Below are 21,854 nucleotides of genomic sequence, written 5' to 3' on the forward strand. Positions count from 1 at the left end.
ACACCTGGCCTAGTAGGATCGTTGTCTGTCTTCCCCTTGTTCCCCCCCTCCCTGCCTCGTCGCGCCTTGAAACGCTTGTGTATAGGCGCGTTACAAATGCCATATCATACCTATCATCATACCAGATAAACACCGCCTTTTACGCCGAGGGCCCACTCTACTAGAGGTACTGGAGCCACTCTGGTTTTCATTGCAAATGTACCCCTTGATACCATTTGCAAAGCAGCTACATGGAGCTCTATTCACACCTTTACTCAGCACTACTGCATTGACACTCATTCCAATACAGATATTCAAGTGGGACAAGCCATTCTAAGACATTTGTTTGCTCATGACCCTTCTCACATCCCACCTCCTTCTTCTAACACTGCTCGCTAATCTATGCACAGCATGTGATCTAAGCAGATTCCACAAGCCTCAGAAGGGATACATTACTCACCATAATCGTATTTCTGATGCTTGTATCTGCTTAGATTCACATGCGCCCGCCCTTCCTCCCCTCTGAGAGAAGGCGCATGGATGCTTGTAGTCTTATCTATCTTATCTGCTTGGATACTCTGTACTCACGCTACTCCTTATGCTACCTCATGTCAGAAACAATACAATCTGAGGGTCCTACACGCGTGAGGGATCATTGGTACAGTGGACGTCACACTAGGGATAGTATTACTGGCACGCCCTGGTTCGACGCCCCTTTTCGGGTTTCGAAAAACAGACTTATACTCCGCAGCTTCCACTAGATGTCCTATGCACAGCATGTGAATCTAAGCAGATACAAGCATAAGAAATACGATTACGGTGAGTAATGTATTATATATATATATATATATTTGCCATGAGTATACTTGTAACGGGGTTGGTTTATTATGTGATTTCATAAATGAGTAGCACTGCATGACTAACTGGGGTATACTACCCTTGAATTGCTGACTGTATTCGAAAGGTATATTGAAATGAAGCTGGTTCCAGGCTCAGGTTTATTACCAGTATCTGAGTTACAGACCTAAGGAGGAAAGTACATATAACACCGGCTCCCATCACCCAGGCCAGCAGGACCTAACTGCCACCACAAAGAACCTCCACCATGAACATTCCACCATTCCCCCAACAACGTTCCACATGACATCACCACCTTCAGCACATACAGACAGGCACTACACAACACACCTTCCTCCGTTACCAATACACCCATACAGATGACACATCACAGACCGGCACAACACACCTCCCTCCATTACCAATACAGACATACAAGTGACACATCACATCATGCATTTCATACAACACCCTGACTGGCCACCACTTTCTCAGCAGAAACCCTAACAACACAACAACGAGAATCTACACCTACACACTTCTGGAAACCCCTCAAATAAATATGCAACACACACACATATACTCACACTCACTCTCCTCTGCACCAACCGGTAGAGGCAAGGTCCAGATACTAAGAAAAACTAAACAAAAACCAAAGCTCATTACTCTAGAACTCCATCCCACACCTTTCATATGGATCCATGGCGGACGTCCCCTGCCATTAAAACCAATTCTATTGTCTAACAAACAACCTGTCCCTAGTGACGAGCGAGATAACTAAACCAAGAAGAGGCGCTACAACCCCTGGAGAGTCTACCTCCCCGTACTAATAAAATAGAGGCACTAACTCATTTAAAACACAATGTGGCAATTCGGACTCCTCCAAACACCATGCAAGCCCTGAAGACGTTACCTCACTAAATACTTGCACCACGTGTGGAGGCGCTACCTCCCAATAACCATCGCATCATAGCATGTCATTCCAGCATGACACTCACCCCCCTGCCCCCACAATGCCAGACAAACCTCACATCAACTCCGGAGGCGCTACCTCCCATGAACATGGTGAAACTCACCTACATACCATACACATGTGAGCACTACCCCTCTTCCAGCTTCTCTGACTCACACAATACTCCATGCTAACATTATAATATGTCACTAACCGAGACAGATAAAATACATATGCACTGTATCATCCTTAATGCATAACAATATGTTTTGATGTAAAAAAAATATACCTCAAAACGAGTCTAGACCACACTAAGAGTTCCTACAAGTCCATAGCCTGTCGGAGGCTTTGCTCAAACCTAAGCAAATATTAGTAAGACGTTTCCCAAACCTAGAAGTCCATGTTGCCTTCCTGGAATGTAAATTGCTGCAAGTCCTCAAAAGAAGTTAAATATAGATACTTTCTTGTTAAAACCATTAACAGCAAATCCCACGCTCAACCATCCATATCCATACTCAGCACCTCAACCACTCCTAAATGCCCAAATGCTATGTGGCACTCATCTACCATACTCCCCACCAATGTCAACAATACCCCAAAGCACATCCCCATAAGGGTTCCAACAAGTAATAAAATCGTAAATCCCTACTAACGCGTTCCATTACTTGAATGCCCCACAAGAGAAAGGATACAGTTTTGCAGTCCCAGTTGTGCAGTCCCAACCTCGTAAGTTCCACATTCCACCAACACTTTAATATGCACACCATGTCACAGTCTTGCCCGCTTTTGATCATAAACATCTAGCGACCGTCCTTCCCCTTCCTGCTACTCCTTTGTCTTCCAGCACCCCCCGCAGCAAGTTCCATAGGCTTCCTTCCCTCCTTCATGCACGTAGGTTAACTTTTGTAGAACGACTTGTCGGCAATGAAATGAAGCAGGTTCCAGGCTCATTAAGCTTACTTCTTATAGGTGTATTACCAGTCTTTTGACTTAGTTACAGATCGGACATAAGGAGGAAAGTACATATAACACCGGCTCCCATCACCCAGGCCAGCACGACCTAACTGCCAGCACAAAGAACCTCCACCATGAACATTCCACCATTAACCCAACAACGTTCCACATGACATCACCAGCCTCAGCACATACACACAGGCACTACACAACACACCTCCCTCCGTTACCAATATACCCATACACATGGCACAGGCACAACACAACCTATATCTAACCTGGTTTACTCCCCAAGAATAGCTGAATGTGTTCTAGGTTTGACTCGCCATGAACTGCTTATTGCTATTCTGAATAATGTTATACTTTTACTTTGTATCCCCCAAGTATTGAGTTGGTTTTTATAATTGTGTTCATATCATATGTGATAGATGTGTCTGGGCCACTTGTAAACCATTTATTTTTACAATACATAGTGTTTCAGTGTTTCTTTGGACCATATGTATGCTACAATTTCTTTGTACCAAGTTACATCCCTCTCTCCCTCCTAAAGATGAGCCTAGCTGCTCTGTCCATGCTACCAAAACATTCTCGGGTGGTACAGCCTTATAATAAGAGTGGAGCTTATGCACTGTCTCAGATGTATGGTTTTATGAAGCCCTTAGTCCTAACACCCCCACCCTCCTCCTAGCACTGTCCACCCCACACCAAATAAGTCGTCCTCACCTTCCCTGCGCACCATTTCTCTCCAAACACTTGTGGTCTGCCGTGATGCACTTCAATTCCCGATCTAGTTTTCTTTGATAGTTGCGCTTATTCCGGTGAATAACCGCAGCAACAAGAAAACGTGTGTGCTCTAAACTTGGTGCCTAGATCCCCTCCAACTCGCACATGGTGTGTCCTCTTCACTGCACACCTCTAGCATGACATTTCTTTGTTTTTTCACATCGAAATGGCATTTTTCTGCCTTTCCGGGCAGCTGTGGGGTATACCCACGGTTATCTCTAGCATTGACCAAACAAATGCTGACTTGTCACGTCTGAAAGCATGTCTGCTACAATGCACCATGGGAGATTTTGCTTTAATTTTAGAGGAGACACCCCCTTCTTTGTCAAATATTTTTAAAACTATTGGACGCAAAACCCCAGACCCGCTCCTGCTCTCCCGGTACTTGAGTCTGCGCTGTTTCGTACCTAGCCCAATTCCGTCCAGGGCTTTTCGCTGTGCGCTCAAGCAAAAAGTTAACTTTTTTGTCAATGGGAAAATGTATGGGGACTAGGCCAAAACGGTGTGTTTGTTTTCTTAATACTTCTTTATTTTTTAACAGATCTTTCCCAAAATGTTCAGTCTGGCTGCGCTTGTCAGCGCAATTTTGTCTGGAAAATGTCAGCTAAATCCGTCCTTCAAGTCAAATGTTTTTACCAATTAATTTTTTCAATTTCCTATATATCTCAATTTAACTATAGTGCAGAGCCTCCGTACTATTGGGGATTTGTACCTGCCCTTGAAAGGGTAACGTGTGCTATGGTGTGATGTTGTACACCCAAACCTACTGCGGCCCCTCAACACCCCGTCTTAGTTCGGCCCGACTGCTCATCCTTGCTACCATCAAAAGAGTGGGTAAGACCAGGTTGGCTTCTCAAACTCCTTCCCCAGGTAGTGTTTTTGAAAAACCCTCTTCCGATCCTTTCTTCTACCTTTTTGTTATGTTTTGTTTGCAATCATTAAATCTGTTTTTCACTCATGCAGTAATAAACTGGTTTGAGCTGCGCATGGCAATGCTGTCTGCTTCAGTGAACGGTGCAGTGAATACATGTTACCTGGATGAAGTACAACTTGTTTTCTTTTAAATCATCATCATTTGTTCTGAAACTTTTTTTTTAATGCAGTTACTTGAGATGTGAAAGGAAGGAAACATAATTTGTCTTTGTATAGTCACTATCCGGCGTCTTGCACTTTACTTTGCCTACTTCTAATAAGCCCTACTTGGGCTCCAGTTTTAATTGCTTTGCTTTAGTGTGTGCTTGACTGGACTACTGGACTAAAAATTAAATTATGATAAATATTTTGTGTTTGCAAAGTTATTTTACCATTATTGATAAACCGAGGCTCTGCAAACACTTGGCTCAATTAATGTTGTATGATGAAGGAAGAATAAGAAAGTGACAGAACAGCCAGAGCATTTCAAACTGTAGTTTTCAAGTCATACGACAATTGGAGGGATGCAAACTCCTACATATTTATGAACATATTGGTCCTGGGAGACGACTTCTTTGTTCGACAACCTTCCAGAATATTCTGTTAGTAAGAGAAGGTCCTCCTGTTTGCTCAAGCTGGGCTTGGCTGTACTCTGCATTGCAGAATTCTTATGCATCATCAAAATCTGGCATGCTAATTTTGGCAAACGATGCGTTTAGGCTTTTGTGCAGCGCACCATCATCTGATCTTTTGATTCCTTACATCCTTTCTCCCAGATGAAATCCACGATGGCATGAACCTGGAATTGTACTACCAATAGAATTCTGCGGGACTTCAATCTGTTTTTTCTTTTTCCGCCTACACCCCCTTTATTTTTTTCAAAAGGTTTACTCAGAAGATGGCAGTATACTTTCCCTATTTGATAATATAATAAATGCTTTCAACTTCTCCCATTGACTCTTTCATATCCAAGAACCCCTTGCAAATATTAAGCATCATGTTGGTTTTGAATATTGATTTTTGTATTAAAACCGTTTGTAATATGTTTTTGCACAGTTCTTGAGTAGCAGTTGAGAGCACTGTAGCCCAAATATGTTTCAGGTGACTGAACTTAATGTGGCCCGTCTGCATGTATTTTGTTGCCAACGTCGCGCGCGTGTGTGTGTGTGTCTGTGTGTGTGTGTGTATATATATATTTCTGATGTTTGTTAATCTGCTTAGAATCACATGCGGTGCATAGGTCCGACATCCAGTGGTCACTGCGGAGTATTGCATTTTGTTTTTCGTAGTCGAAAAGGGGACGTCGACAAGGCGTGTCTGAAACACTATCCCTATAGTGACGTGCGTTGTACCCACAATCCCTCACGCGTCGAGGTCCCTCAGATTGTTTTTTTCCGCCCAGCTTCTGGTCGCCTTCACGCGGAGCTCCTCGAGAGACATTGCAACTCCTCGACCTTTGGTCGTTTTTTCTCTAATATTAATAATCCCTCCCTCGACGCAGTTGTAAGCTGTTCTCCGCCGAAAAGAATCTTCGACGGAGGGTCGAGCGGAAGGAATCCTTCGGCGCTGCCGAACACGTGGCCTGGCCTCGCAGGCCATATACAGTAGGGAGAGTGGGGTCGTGGGACATCTCTGGGTCTTTTCTGAGAATGCCTTTCCCTTTCCCCTTCCTTTCCCTTGGGGTGTTTATCGCGATTTATTGCCTCGGCTATGGAGAGGACACCGTTTAGGTTTTGCCCACTTTGTAAAGGCAAATTCACTTGGAAGGACAAGCACTCACGGTGTAACCGCTGCTTGCCCCTCGATCACAAGGAGGAAAGGTGCGCGGCTTGTCCGCTTCTTAAGCCTAAAACTCTAAAAGACCGAAGGGTTAAAAGGTGGGCGGCCTACGCGATGTCGAAGGCCGAAGGTTCACCCGCCGCTGCTACCACCAACAGTGACGAGGAACGCGATAACACGACCTCCGCTACGGAAGTCGAAACCCCCTCTAAGGAGCGCTTACGCGCTTCGTCGTCTGTCCCCACCCCGACGGGCTCGGCTCACGCCCTGCTTATGGGGATGAACACCCCGGCGACACAGACGCACACAAAGATCCACATAAACACACAACCCACGGCTCTTCTTCGACGAAGTCGAAAAGACCTTCGGCGCCCAAGGAGACGCAGGTTCCACCGGCGGCCTCCTCGGACCGTTCGGGTTCGAAGCCCCTCTCGCAACCGCAACCGCAGCCGCGACCTGCGACTGGGCTTTCGGCAAACAAGGGCGCTGCCACCAAACCATCGGCCGGTGCGCACCAACAGAAAGCGCAGACCGCCGTAGAGCGTTCGATACCCATAGCGTCGAAAACTCAAGCTTCCGCCGGCAAACGAGTCGCCGACAATCGAGTCGCAGATAGCTTAGCAAGGATCGCTGTAGCCGACGCCCAAAAGCGTACGCCGAAGATTACGTCGAGCGTTACGCATCAGTTAAAGGATACGCCGAAAAAGCCCGAAGGGAAGCAGGGACTACCCCCTTCAGTCAGGGAGTCTCCCGACTCACCTGAAGGTTTTTCGGAGGGCGACGGGACACTTTCCTCGACGCTTTGGGAGAGGTCGAGCCATTTCGAGTTAGATAACCCTATGTTTCCCCCGCCAGACCGCTCTGGGGTACCCCATGAAACAATGGAAAGACTCCACCTCTGTATGGAGAGGATGGAAAGGTTCATGACCACCCAGGCCTCTCAAACTCACAAGAGGACCAGAGAAGGGCCTCAGGAGGACCCCAGGGCCAAAAATCCGAGGCTAGTCGATCCCCAGCAGGACACAGCCTCAGACTTCCAAGATGTATATGACCTCACTGGGGAGGAACAAGACTTCGAGGAGGAAGATGATTTCATGGACAATGAAGAACAGAACCAGGAGGAATGTCTGGAAGACAGAACAGACATTATAGAAGAAGGCTTCGGGGTTAACCCAGAAGAGGGACCTTCACACCCCTGGCAATCACCATCAGTGTATTCCGACACTGATGTCCTAAACCTAACTCCTCCGGACAATTCTCCAGTTAGGAACACGTCTCCAATTGACGATCAGCCCACGTTCAATGCACTGTTGCGCAGAGCAGCAGCGCATTTCGAACTCGACACCGGGGAACTCTCTCCAGAATTGGACTTTGTAGAAAGAGTGATTAAAGAAAAACCCCCGGTCAGCCAGACCATTCCACTCCTCGCTTCAGTGAAGAGAAGGATCATACCTTCGCTGTCCACTCCCGCAATGATCAGAGGGGTCAATCCACGGATTGAAAAACTTTTCACTCCTTCACCCTCAGACCCCCTCTACATTAGGGGACATTCCATTCCGGATTCCCTAGTGGTATCTAATACTAGAAAGAGGGCAGGGGTACCACTTTCCACCAGTGAGGCACCCCCTGACAAGGAGGGCAAGAGGCTATATGCCCTTGCAAAAAGAGTTACTTCCTCGGCTGCCTTCTCAGCAAGAATTGCCAACAACAATTCATTGCTTGCAAGCTACGCAGACGCGCAGTGGGCCAAACTGCGAAAAGACGCCGAGGAAGCACCGGAGCCTTTACGTACGCGCCTACTGTCAACTATTGGCGAAGGAACCCAAGTGAACCAGAGCATTGTTAAAAACTCTCTGGACGCGGCAGAAACAGCAGGACGTTCCTTGGTACAAGGAATACTCCTAAAGCGCCATGTATGGCTGCGCAACTCGGGCTTTAAACCAGAGACACAGGCGTCTTTGATAAATAAACCTGTCGAGGACGCTAACCTCTTCGGAAAAGCGGTAGATGAAGCCCTAGAGATGGCTAAAAAAGAGTTCGACACTATCAAGACTCTTGACCAAATCTCTAAGCCCACTACCAGGCGCGGCTATGGCAACAAACGCTTTTTTCGTGGCCAACGCCAACACCAACAACAAAATCAACATCAGCAATACCCTGCCACCAATTACCAAACCAATAGTGGGCAGTACAGCCAAAGAGGCCAACGCCGGGGCAAAGGGAGGGGTCGGGGATCCACCCCCAGAGGCTCCCAAGCCCCCAACAACTCCAAGTGACGCCAAGATTCGCGTCCCCTCCCATGCAACACCGGTCGGGGGCCGGATAACATCCTTTCTTCCTGCATGGGAGGAGATAACGTCAGACCGTTGGGTACTGTCCACCGTAGCCCACGGATACTGTATCGAATTCAACAGTTCCCCATCCTACAGACCCCCGAGGGGACGTCGCATGACACCGGAACATCTTGCCATCCTTCTCCAAGAAGTACAACTACTGCTGGAAAAAGGAGCCATAGAGGTCGTGCCTCTATCTCAGGTAACGGAAGGTATTTATTCAGTGTACTTCCTTGTACCCAAAAAGGATCTAACCATGCGCCCTGTATTAGATCTGCGCCCAGCGAACAAGTTTATCAAACCCCAAAAGTTTCGTATGGTAACCTTACAGGAAGTAATCCCACTGCTTTCTCAGGGAGATTACATGACAACATTGGACATGAAAGATGCATACTTTCATATTTTAATGTTGCCAGCGCACAGAAAATACCTCAGGTTCATGATAGAGGGCAAACACTACCAGTTCAAAGTGCTACCCTTCGGCATAGCATCAGCACCAAGGGTATTCACGAAGGTGCTGGCAGTGGCAGCGGCCCACCTGCGCAGGTTGTCCATCCCAGTCTACCCTTACCTCGACGACTGGCTCATAACAGGGGATTCTTACGAAACATGCTTCTCCAATACCCAAAAGACAGTAGACCTTTTGTTCCAGTTGGGCTTCTCCATCAATGAAAAGAAGTCCAATTTAGACCCCAGTCAAATCAAGCAATTCCTAGGGGCTCTAATTCAAACAAAGGACGGCCTCGTCTTCCCCTCCAAAGAGAGGGTCCAAAACATGCTGTTTCAAATCCCTCAATATGTAACCGGTCGAGAGGTGACGGTACGCAAGGCAATGCGCTTGCTAGGAATGATGGCGTTGTGTATTTATTTGGTACCTCACGCGCGCCTGCGCATGCGCCCAATGCAAGAGTGGCTCAACAGCCAGTGGTGTCAGGCCAGCGGACTATGGGAGGATCTAGTTGTGGTCTCGCAGGCCTTAGTTCTCTCGCTACGGTGGTGGACAAAGGAAAACATGGAAAAAGGGAAACCCTTTGCCACACCCGCGGCGGAAGCCACTCTAACCTCAGACGCATCCCTCACAGGATGGGGGGCGCACCTATCCCATCAGACTGCTCACGGAGTGTGGACTCCGAACGTAGCATCCAAACACATAAATCTACTGGAGCTACTAGCTGTGTTCAAGGCGCTAAGAGCCTTCCAGGAACACCTACAAGGCAAAACAGTAATGGTCCTTACAGACAGCACCACAGCCATGTACTACATCAACAAGCAAGGGGGCACCCACTCTCCAGGCCTGTCCAAGCTGGCCCAGAATATATGGAAGTGGGCTCTCAAACAGGACATGTTCCTACTATCACTACATGTACCCGGGGAACTCAATCTGCTAGCAGACAGTCTCAGCAGAGATTTCCCCCTGCCCAAAGAGTACGAATGGCGCCTGCACGAAGACATCGTCTTCGACGTCTTCACACAATGGGGATTCCCAGATATAGACCTGTTCGCAACCCTGGAAAACTCACAATGCCTAAGTTACGCCTCCAGGTACCCCCAGAACCAATCCAAGGGGAACGGTCTGTCGATGCAATGGTCAGGGAAATTTGTTTACACTTTTCCCCCGACTCCCCTTCTCAACAAAGTGGTGCACAAGATGCACCAGGAACAAGTGACCATGATACTAGTGGCCCCAATGTGGGCACGACAACCATGGTTCGCTCACTTGATGGAGATGTCTCTATCCCCCCCAGTAAAACTCCCCTGCCCGTACAACATGCTGTCTCAGGACAAAGGCAGGACTCTGCATCCATGCCCCCAGAACATGAACTTAGCAGCTTGGCTCCTGAGATCATAGAGTTCGGACATCTACAACTCCCGCAAAGATGCATGGACATCCTCAGGGAAGCCCGAAAGCCGAACACTCGCCACTGCTATTCTAGCAAGTGGAAAAGATTTGTCATCTGGTGCAGGAGTAAAAGCATCAACCCTATTGACTGCTCTCCCACACATGTGGTCCTATACCTGACCCACCTATTGGATTCAGGTCTAGTGTTTAACTCCATTAAAGTCCACCTAGCTGCACTTTCTGCATACACCACTTCCCAACTCAAAGTGTCGTGGTGGAGGATCCCTGTTATAAAGGCCTTCATGGAGGGAGTAAAGAGAATACACCCCCCGATAGCTGACCCAGCTCCCGGATGGGACCTTAATGTGGTACTTACCAGACTCATGGGCTCTCCATTCGAACCCATGCACAAAGCATCTCTTAAACACCTCACGCTTAAGACTGCTTTTTTAATAGCTATCACCTCCATCAGGAGAGTAAGTGAACTTCAGGCTCTTTCTATTCTAGACCCCTTCGTTACAGTTCACAAAGATAAAGTGGTTCTACGCACTCACCCTAGGTTTGCTCCGAAATTTATTTCTAAATTCCACGTAAACCAATCTATAGAACTACCAACATTCTTTCAAAATCCTTCCAATTTGGGAGAAAGGACTCTGCACACACTAGATGTATGCAGAGCGGTCATGTTCTACATGGAAAGAACCAGACCACTGAGGAAGACTAATCAGTTCTTCGTCTCGGTGGCAGCAGGAAGAGAAGGAGATGCAGTTTCAAAATCCACTATTTCTAGATGGATTGTTCAATGCATCACTCTCTGCTATACTCTTGCTAAGAGAGAACTGCCCTTTAGGCCAAGAGCACACTCTACTCGAGGCACGGGAGCATCCATAGCATTCATTGCAAATGTTCCCCTTGAGTCCATCTGCAAAGCGGCTACCTGGAGTTCTGTGCACACCTTTACAAAACACTACTGTCTAGATACACACTCTAGATCTGACTCCCAGGTGGGACAGGCAGTATTACGACACCTTTTCTCTACTGTTCCTTCTCATAACCCACCGCCAACTCCGGGTACTGCTCGCTAGTCTATGCACAGCATGTGATTCTAAGCAGATTAACAAACATCAGAAGAGAATGCATTACTTACCGTAAAAGCATTTCTGATGATTGTATCTGCTTAGATTCACATGCGCCCGCCCTTCCTCCCCGCTCGGATCGAAGGAACATAGACTTCCTTTATATATCTCTCTCTCTCTTTTCTGTACTCACTCACGTCTAGAAGGCTCCCTCAGGGCAGAAAAATACAAACAGAGGGACCTCGACGCGTGAGGGATTGTGGGTACAACGCACGTCACTATAGGGATAGTGTTTCAGACACGCCTTGTCGACGTCCCCTTTTCGACTACGAAAAACAAAATGCAATACTCCGCAGTGACCACTGGATGTCGGACCTATGCACCGCATGTGAATCTAAGCAGATACAATCATCAGAAATGCTTTTACGGTAAGTAATGCATTCTCATATAGTTTATTTGGAGGTGTGTAGAGTACTTGCCAAAGAGAACTGTACAAAAGGCTTAAAAAAGATTATGGGATTGCTGGCAGTTGGTTGCAGCCTACACTGGTCTGTAAAGAGGATAGAGATAGACTATTTACAATAGTCAGGATTTCAGGGGTGGTCACATCAGATTGGGGCCTGGCTGAGAGAAAGTCATTCTCCAAGCACATTTTTAAGCTGTATATTTTGGTGCCTAGTGAGAAGTGTTATAGCCTTATGGTGGTAAGGGGCAAAACCATGAGGTGGATTTTCCTAAGGTCTGTGTACAAAGAAAGACTGACCTTGCTTGATTGACTCTCCTAGGAGTAGATATGACCAGCTAGACCAGGCTTCATTCTCAGTGCGGGGTGGCACCGATGTACAGTAAAACGCACAATGGGAGAAGATCCATAGAATATAGTGAATTATATTCTTTATATATACCTATTCAGATATGGCAAATGCTGTGTGTAGCGGGCAAGTAACTTTATAGGATTTCAGGGCAGTGACATTAGCAGAAATCACCCAGCTGATCAGGAATTCTGTTCTTCTGTCCAGAAAACCATCTTGGGCATTGTGTTTTAAACTGTTAAGAAACCCAGTGTTTTATACAATGGTAGAAATCCTAAAAAATGCTTTGCAATTCTGGGGAAAGGAGACGTCAATCCAGAGACGAAACAAGGCACTATTCAACAAAAGGGGTGTAGGCAAATACTCTTGTGCAGTGGGGGTAACACAAGGACCCTAAATGGTTATGGAATATTATCTGAAGTTCAGTAATGTGCAGCTAGCTTGGTAGTTCAGGATGCAGTCCCAATAACCAAGTGATGGAAATGGTGTTTCAGAGGTTCAGTAAATAGGGATTTTAAGCAATTGGTTGTCATTTCTACATGGGTGTTAATTCTCCAGTCAAAAGAGGTGTACTGTCCAGCAGGACCCAGACTAGTATCAGGAACAGGTGGAGGATCAGGGCCCTTGGCTTTTGCCAACGCATAGCCCTGACCCAGACGCCATTTGCTTAGATCCCCCTTCTTCTCCTCCACAGAGGGATTTGTCACCTGTTGACGGCCAGATGTTGTTTAATGCCATTTTAAAAAGAGCGACCGATCATTTTCATATTGTAATTGCAACGTATGAAGCTGCTCCACACTTCGTGGAGGATATCCTCAAGGAGAAGGCACCGACTAGTCAAGCCATCCCCTTACTAAACTCTATAAAGAGGCTCATGGCCACTTTCTTGCTGTCCCCATCTCACACGGGCGGTCAACCCCTGGGTTGGGAAATTATTCCAGCCATCACCGTCCAACCCCCTCTACATCAGGGGTCATGCTACACCGGACTCCTTGGTGGTTACTACCACTCGGAAGAGGGCGGGGGTTCCACTGTCCTCGGCGGATCCCCTCCAGACAAACACTGTGAGAAGCTTTATGCCCTGAGTAAGCGGGTTACCGCCTCTGCGGCCTACTCCGCAAGGATCCCAAAGAACACGACTCTCCTGGCAAGTTACAGTGATGTCAAATGGGGCCTAGTTCAGGATGTTCTTCAAGATGTTCCAGAGCCCACCATATCATGCCTGTTGGCAGTCGTGGCTAAATGCAGACAAGTAGCACATAGCATACTGAAGAACACTCTGGACTCGGCTGAAACCGCTGATGCACCCTAGCCCAGGGGACTTTACTTAAAAGACATGCCTGGTTGAAAAACTCTGGCTTTAAACCCGAAACTGAGACCTCTCTAATCAACAAGCCAGTGGAGGACTCCAACCTTTTTGGGAAGGCGGTTGATGACGCCCTAGAGACAGCAAAGGATGTAGGCAGACAAGTAGCACATAACATACTGAAGAACACATGAAACACTAACCTTGCTTAGCCAGCTCATGGCTTAACCCTTCCACCAGTGCGGAGGCTCTAACTCAAGACCGTCCTTTCGTGGTCTATCATTTTCCTACTCTCCCCAAGGACAATAATGTTCAGGGAATAACCCTTGGTTCTCTGGCCAAGGCTCATCTGTTCAATACCAACGAAGAGGCCCTCGTAGGGGCAAGGGTAGAGACAAGAACTCTACTCGTAGAGGCTCCCCGGCCTCCACCTCAAATTAACTCGCCTGTTCGGGTACCCTACCACGCTTTCCTAGTCGGTGGTCGCTTGTCATTCATCCACGCCTGTGAAGGTATCCACTCAGACCAGTGGGTACTAAAGACTATTGCCCGCAGGTACTGTATTGAGTTTCTCTGGCCACCTCAATACCACCTACCGAGAAGGAGACGCCTGTCGCCAGAACACCTGCGTATCCTGCTGGAAGAAGTTCACGTCCTGCTGGAAAAGGGTGCAATACAAGTCGTTCCCCTTCTCCAAGTTAACAAGGGTATTGATTCAGTGTACTTCCTTGTACCCAAAAAGGATCTCATCATGCGCCCTGTTCGAGACCAGCGCCTGGCGAACAAATATGTCAAACCTCAAAAATTCAGGATGGCCACACTGCAGGAGGTAATCCCACTGCTGCAGAAGGGGATTACATGGCCAAATTGGACATGAAAGATGCATACTTTATATTTCAATGTTGCCAGTGCACAGAAAGTACCTCTGGTTCATGATAGAGGACGCCCACGATCAGTTCATGGTTTGCCCCTTCGGCATTGCCTCAGCACCATGGGTATTCACGAAGGTACTGGCGGTAGTAGCTGCTCACCTGCGCAAGCATCCATCCCAGTCTATCCCTACCTCGACGACTGGCTCATAACAAGGGATTTGTACGGAACATGAAAAACAAAAACCCAGAAGACGGTAGATCTCCTCTTCAACCTAGGATTCTCTTTCAACGAGAAAAATCCAAGCTAGACCCCAATCAAGTGAAACATTTTCTGGGGGCTCTAATCTGGACCTAAGACGGCCTCGTCTTTCCCTCCAACAAGAGTGTTCAAAACATGCTGTTCCAGAACCCTCACTATGTAGCCAGTCACCAGGTGACCGCACACAAAGCCATGCGACTGTTGGGGATGATGGCTTCCTGCATCAACCTAGTTCCTCACACTCGTCTGCGCTTGCGTCACATGCAAGAGTGGCTCTCGAGGCAATGGTGTCAGGCCAGTAGCCAGTGAACGATCCAGTGGTTGTCTCGGCAGCCTTCATTCAGTCTCTGCAGTGGTGGTCAAGGGGAAACCTTCTGCAGGGGAATCCTTCACCACCCTGCAGTAGAAGCCACTCTTGCCACAGATGCATCTCTGATGGGGTGGTGGGCTCAGTTCCTTCCACAGACGGCGCACAGCGTGTGGTCTCCAGCAGTAGCATCCAATCACATCAACCTGTTGGAACTGCTAGCAGTGTTCAAGGCCCTGAAGGCTTTCCAGACACACCTCCAGGGGAAAACAGTTCCAGTCCTCACGGACAGTACTACGTCTATGTACTACTTAAACAAGGGGGCACCCGCTCCCTAGGGCTGTCCAAACTGTCCCAGAACATATGGAAGTGGGCTATCAAACACAACACATTACTCCTTTCACAACATGTTCCATGGGAACTCAATCTTCTGGCAGATGTACTCAGCAGAGACTCCCCACCCCCGACCCGTATAGCACGAGTGGCGGCTACAGGGGGACATTGTAGTCAATGTCTTCGCAGAATGGGGCTTGCCAGAGATCAACTTATTTGTCACTCTGGCCCCTTCCCCCGCCCCACCGATTCCCCTGCTCAACCGAATAATGCACAAGATGCACCAAGAACCAGTCACAATGATTCTGGTGGCCCCTATGTGGGCCAGTCAACCTTGGTTCTCCCATCTCATGGCAATGTCAGTCTTCCCTCCCAGGAAGCTTCCATGCCCATACAACATGCTGTCTCAAGACCAGGGGGAAACACTACTTCCATGTCCTCAAACTCTCAATTTAGCAACCTGGCACCTGAGGACATAGAGTTCGGACACCTTCAGCTCCCTCAGAGAGGCATGGACATACTCAGGGAGGCACGGAAACATACCACCAGACATTGCTACTCCAGCAAATGGAAGCGCTTTGTCATTTGGTGTTATGGCAAGGGCATCAATCCTATTGAATGCTCACCTAAAGATACTGTCCTTTACCTAACCTACCTGTTAGATTCAGGAATGGTTTTCAATTCTCTTAAAGTCCACTTAGCCATGCTTTCGGCATACGCCGCGCCCCAGAGCAAGGTTACATTGTGGACATTTCCTGTTATCAAAGCCTTTATGGAAGTGGTAGAAAGTCTTCATCCCCTTATTTCCAACCCAGCTCCTGGGTGGGCCCTGAATGTTATTACCAGACTAATGGGACCTCCCTTTTACCCCATGCACAAGGCTAGCCTTAAAGCACTCGCCTACAAGACCGCCTTTCTGGTGGCTATCACCTCTATAAGGAGAGTTAGTGAACTGCAGGTGCTTTCAGTTCAGGACCCATTTGTCCCGATTCACAAAGACAAGGTGGTTTTACACACACACCCTTGCTTTGCGTCCAAATTTATCTCAAAGTTACATGAGAACAAGTCCATAGAACTACCCACCTTTTTCAAGAAGCCTCCACACACTGGATGTAGGGAACAATGATCTACTATCTGGAAAAATAAAGCCACTAAGAAAAACAAATCATTTCTTCGTCTCAGTGGCAGCTGGTAGAGAAGGGCACCCTGTCTCTAAATCAGCAATTTCTAATTTGATCGTAAACTGCATCACACTGTTTTACACTCTTGCCATGAGAGAACTACCCTTCATGCCTAGAGGACACTCTACTTAGGGCACAGGAGCTACCATAGCATTAATTGCAAATTTTCCTCTTGATTCCATTTGCAAAGCAGCAACTTGAGTTCGAGGGGATTGGGTCGTCCGACGTATTCCATATCTATGACAGGTAATGTCCACAGCTGTGCTGCTTCGGAAAATCTTCAGCATCTGCGTCCTGCGTCGATGACATCAATGTGCCGTCCCCGAGGACCTCCTCCGACGGCCGGCGTCACCCGATGTGATAAGTAGGACGCACAACGCCCGTAGCCTCAGTTCCGTTTTTTCCGCAAACGTGTTCGCTTCGTGAATCTCGGTACGCCTCGACTCTTTGGAGTTTGCTGTATTCTTCTCGGTTCGGTATGGCGCTTCAGGCTGCCAACTCCATATGTGCCTTGTCTCGTTTCACACACACTCTGTGGAACTGTTGCATTAGCGGCTGAACATATTCACGAAGGGGACGAACGGGATGGTTTCCTTGCTATGGTTCAGGATGGCAAGGATGCCATGTGTGAGGCCGTACAGTCGGGTTTGGACATGGCAGATTGTGTCAGCCGGTCCATGACGGCGAGCACTGTGATATGCAGGTTTGCGTGGATGCAGAAGTCTGGGTTCGCTCCTGATGTGCAGTCCCGGCTCCTCAACATGCCCTTTGACGGTGAACATCTTTTTGGCAGCAAGGCTGACGAGAGCCTTGAGAGGTTGCAGACCTCCAAAGCTGCAGCGAAGTCATTGGGCACTGCAGTTCGACAAACTGCCTTTTCGTCCTAGGGAACAACAATGGAGGGGAGGTTCCTTTCGCGATTACTCGTCCTTCAGTAAAGCAAAAGGAGCGGTCAGTCAAAGAGGCCACCGTAAGAGTGCCAGAGTTGGAAAACAAGGTACTCGAGGTGCCAAGGCCGCTCGGGCAGTTGCCTCTTTGCCCTCAGGCAACACCGCAGCCGCTACCACTCAGTCATGAGGCCAGGTCCCATGGTTCGCCGGTTGGGGGAAGGCTGGCGCAGCATCTTGTAGAGTGGCGTGCCATTACTTCAGATGTGTGGGTTCTGGAGATCATAACCCACGGCTACTGTCTTCCTTTTCGGCAGAGGCCTCGCGACAATCCACCTGCGAACCTCTCTTTGAAGAGTCCGGATCCACTCCTTGTGCAGGAAGTTCAAGCCTTGCTGGAGAAAGGCGCCATAGAACTGGTGCCTGTAGCGGAGAGGAACAAGGGATGGTTTTCCCCTTATTTTTTGATTTCGAAGAAAGACGGGGGATTGAGACCCATCATGGACTTGCGCGGTTTAAACAAACTCCTCAGGAAGGACAAGTTCAAGATGGTTACTCTCTCTCAAGTCCTCCAGGCCCTTCAACTTCAGGATTGGTTGGTGTCCCTCGACCTCAAGGACGCTTACTTCCATGTGTTGATCCATCCCAGGCACAAGAAGTACCTGAGGTTCACGGTTGGCGCACTTTCAGTTTCGGGTCCTGCTGTTCGGATTGACCTCCGCCCCGAGGTTTTTCACCAAGCTCATGGTGGTGGTGGCAGCGCATCTCAGGAAAGGGGGGGATTCAAGTCTACCCCTACCTGGACGATTGGTTGATCAGGGGGAGCTCTCCCGAGCAAGTCCTGGATCATCTGTCCGTCACCTGCCACTCCCTTCACAAGCTGGGCTTCTCCCTCAATTTAAATAAGTACCATTTGACGCCAACACAGCGGCTCCAGTACATCGGAGCAGTGCTCGACACATCCCTGGGGCAGTGTTTTCCTCCCCAGGTGAGGGGTCTTCACATTCAGCAGATGGTGCACAAGTTTCAACTTGCCCAGAATCTCCCAGCGTCCGAGTTCTTGAGACTGCTCGGCCTCATGGCATCCTGCATTCTTCTGGTGCCAGAGGCTCGTCTGCGGATGAGATCTTTGCAGTGGGCACTCAAGCTCCAGTGGTCTCAGTCCTCCGGCAGGCTGTCGGACCCTGCTCAGGAGCCGCCCTCGGTCGCCCAGGACCTTCTGTGGTGGGCCGTTGAAGGCAATCTGATGAAGGGGGCTCCATTTTGGCTGCCCTCGCCGGAGGTGACGATCGTGACGGACGCATCCCTTACGGGATGGGGAGCTCATGCCAACGAGTTGACAATCAGCAGTCGTTGGTCTCTGTGGGTGTCCAGACTCCATATCAATCTGTTGGAGCGGAGGGCGGTCAGGCTTGCCCTGAAGGCTTTTCTGCCGACTGTGCGAGGAAAGAGTGCCCTGATTCTAATGGACAACACGGTGGCTATGCACTACCTCAACAAAAAGGGGGGGGCAGGGTCACTTCCTCTGTGCAGGGAGGCGATGCAGCTCGAGTTCTGGGCCATCCAGCAGGAAGTTTCGATCTCGGCTGTTCATCTGGCCGGAGACGACAATGAGACGGCGGGACCCCTCAAGTGGATCTTTTAGCCTCCAGTGTCAACCGGAAGTGCGAGAGGTTCTGCTTGCGGGAGTTTCCTCCAAAAGGAGCCTTAGGAGACGCGTTCGTGGTGGAGTGGTCATTCCCACTGCTGTACGCGTTTCCTCCAGTCCCCGTCATCCCGCAAGTACTGCAGAGGTTACAGAGGTTCGGTTCCTGGATGATCCTCATTGCTCCGGCGTGGGCCCAGAGGACGTGGTACCCGGACCTTCTCGACTTGTCCATCTGCCCTCCACGTCGTCTTCCCTACCGAGACGATCTGTTCTCACAGGACGGGGTCAGGTTCTCCATCCAGAAGTCAGATCCCTCAACCTTCACGCTTGGCTTCTGAAAGGTTGAGGTATAAGGATTGGGACCTCCCTGAAGACGTGATGGAGGTGTTGCTCTCGGCCAGGCGGCCGGCAACAAAGTCTCTGTACCGATGCCGTTGGAGAAAGTTCTGCAACTGGTGCAGAGTTAAGAATGTGGATCCTTTTGAGTGTGACATTCCCATGGTTCTGTCTTTTTTGCTTTCCTTGGCCCAGAGGGGCTTGCAAGTGGGGACCATTAAAGGTTACCTGGCGGCGCTGTCCATATTTAAGCGCTCGTCTGAAGAATGTTCCTATTTTAAGATTCCTTTAATTTCTCAGTTTTTGAAAGGGCTCACTAATGTGTTCCCTCCGTCACCTTTTCTGGTGCCCGGTTGGGATTTGAACCTTGTTCTTAAGTTTCTTATGGGTGCTCCGTTTGAGCCTTTGCATTCTTTGAGACTGTTAACTCTGAAAACTGCGTTTTTGGTTGCGGACACTTCCGCTCGCAGAGTGAGTGAGTTACAGGCACTTTCAGTTAAGCCACCCTTCACTGTGTTTCATAAGGACAGGGTTGTCCTTAGAGTATGTCCTTCCTTTCTTCCGAAGGTGGTTTCGGAATTTCATTTGAGCCAGAAGGTTGTTCTTCCGGCGTTCTATCCTCCTCCACATCCTGATAAGGAAGAGGAGAGGCTCCATAGGCTTGATCCTAGGAGAGCGTTGAGCTTTTATATTTTGCGCATGTCCTGGGTCAGAGTGGACGATCAACTTTTCATTGGTTACGCTGGAAAGCGTTTGGGACAAGCTGTGACGAAACAGACTTTGTCTCGTTGGATTGTTTTAGCTATCTCCGAGTGTTAACGCTTGGCGGGTAAGGACCCTCCGGCTGGCTTGCGGGCCCATTCTACCAGGGGAGTGGCTGCGTCTACTGCCCTGCAGAGGGGTGTTCCTATTCGTCAAATCTGTGATGCAGCCACCTGGGCTTCAGTACATACTTTTGTACGTCACTACTCCCTCGATTCCATCCGAGGGCAGGAACTGGCCTTTGGCAAGGCAGTCCTTTATTCCGCAATTTGATTGGGCATGCTAAATTTGTGTTCTAAATCCTTTTCCCGCCGCCTTGCTTGGTACTGCTTTGGGAGTCTGTCATAGATATGGAATACGTTGGAGGACCCAATCCCCTCGAAGAACAAGTTACTTTCTTACCTGGTAACGTTCTTTCGATGGGATGGTCCGACGACGTATTCCATATCGCTCCCTCCCTACCTTCCCCGCTGCAGAATTTCTTTTGCGATTGCTGCTTGCGTTGCGCAAGGCCTTGTGTGTCTGACTGGCAGAAAACTGGTGTCACACGTTCTGGGGGAAAAAACTACAACTGAGGCTACAGGCTCGTGCATCCTACTTATCACATCGGGTGACATCGGCCGTCGGAGGTCTTCGGGGACGGCGCATCGACGCAGGACGCAGACGCCGAAGATTTTCTGAAGCAGCACAGCTGTGGGCATTACCTGTCATAGATATGGAATACGTCGTCGGACCATCCCATCGAAAGAACGTTACCAGGTAAGAATGTAACCTGTTCTTCTGTACACATCTTTGCACAGCACTACTACCTAGATACACACTCTAGGTCTGATTCTCAGGTGGGACAAGCATCTCTTTGCCACTATTCCTTCACATATCCCGGCACCATTTCTGGGTACTGCTCGCTAGTCTATGCACAGCATGTGATTCTAAGCAGATTCACAAGCATCAGAAGACATTCACTGAATGCTACTTATGATTATTGTATCTGCTTAGATTCACATGCGCCCACCCTTCCTCCTCTCGTGGAGTATAAGGAACATAGACCTCTTACACCTTCTCTCTTCTGTGATTGCTCATGCTGACTATAAGGCTACCTCACGGCAGAAAAACACAACCAGAGGGACCTTGACGCGTGAGGCATTTTGGGTACACTACACGTCACTGTAGGGATAGTGTTACAGTCACGCCCATGTCGACGTCCACTTTCGTTCTTCGAAAGAAAGATGCAATACTCCGCGATTTCCACTAGATGTCGGACTATATGCACAGCTTGTGAATCTAAATAGATATAATCATCAGAAATCCTATTGCGGTGAGTAATGCATGTCATTTGCATGCAAAATAGGGTAGTGTGGTGGTCGTTCCCCCATAGTCATTAATGGGGCTTGCGTATCGACAGGGTTTAAACCTTAAACTATCTTTGCAAGACTGAGACCTTCCTTGCCTAACATTCCACATGTGACCCAAAAGCTTTTCTTTGGCCATTCGGCCCTGTCTGACATTGTACTATTGTCATTTGGATATTTGGGTTCTACTGATGATTGAAAGGCTGACATTGAATCTGTATGATAATAGGCAAAGTGGCCCATGAACAAACCAGCTTTGGTAACCCAGACATGGATGCCCGCATAATGCTGTGCAGAACCTAGGTGCCAAATGGCGTGTGGTGCTTCCCCACGCCTTCAGAATAGCAAGCAGACCTT

This window comes from Ambystoma mexicanum, chromosome 3q, assembly GCF_040938575.1.
Source record: "Ambystoma mexicanum isolate Mex_15411 chromosome 3q, UKY_AmexF1_1, whole genome shotgun sequence".
NCBI lineage: Eukaryota > Metazoa > Chordata > Amphibia > Caudata > Ambystomatidae > Ambystoma > Ambystoma mexicanum.